This window comes from Chrysochloris asiatica, unplaced genomic scaffold (genome assembly GCF_000296735.1).
Source record: "Chrysochloris asiatica unplaced genomic scaffold, ChrAsi1.0 scaffold00086, whole genome shotgun sequence".
NCBI classification, from domain to species: domain Eukaryota; kingdom Metazoa; phylum Chordata; class Mammalia; order Afrosoricida; family Chrysochloridae; genus Chrysochloris; species Chrysochloris asiatica.
Genome location: NW_006408604.1, coordinates 4,290,571 through 4,291,212, shown reverse-complemented (window position 1 = coordinate 4,291,212; position 642 = coordinate 4,290,571). Strand labels below are relative to the sequence as shown.

At 39.7% G+C, this 642-nt stretch overlaps 1 pseudogene; it reads right to left on the bottom strand.

Annotated features, from left to right (window-relative positions):
- Position 1: 1 nt before the first annotated feature.
- Positions 2-365, bottom strand: LOC102818405 (annotated as a pseudogene).
- Between the last annotated feature and the right edge of the window lie 277 nt (positions 366-642).

Below are 642 nucleotides of genomic sequence, written 5' to 3'. Positions count from 1 at the left end.
AGAGATTAAATATTCAATCCAATTTTCCTTCCAAGATAAGTTTTTCTTTCCTATGCCTGTGGGTTTTAAAAACAATACCAGAAGAAAGGGGGCCCAATGCCAAATACAGCTCTTAAGAGTGAAGTCTTGAGAGTAGGCCTGAAATTGGGATAGATATAGGTCCAATGAGCCAAGGCAGGATCTTCAATGAGCGTTCGGTGTTTGGGGTTATTGAACTGAAGCAGATACTCCTGTTTAAGCCAGGACCTTATAGCCAGATGCTTGGCTTGAGCCTGCCGGATCTCTGGAGATATGTCATATTCGGCTGGGTGAAGGGTACTGGGTAGGGTGGCCAAGTGCAATAGTTTGTACTTTGGGAATGACATCTTGGCTTAATTCTATTTTTCCATGAACTTTTTGAAGCCCCCTCGTACACCTACTCTTTACTTATTGACTGTCTCATTATCTGATATTTTACATTTAGAACAACAGTAAAATCTCTACTTTCTGATTATTTTGCATATTAATCCAGGACTCAGGCATATGTCTAACTGCAACAAATTCTGACATTCAAGGCTAGAGTAGCAAAAGAAATAACAGTTAAAATTATGTTCCAACTTGGTTGGACCACGATTCTCATTCATTTGGCAGTGAAAGTCTTGA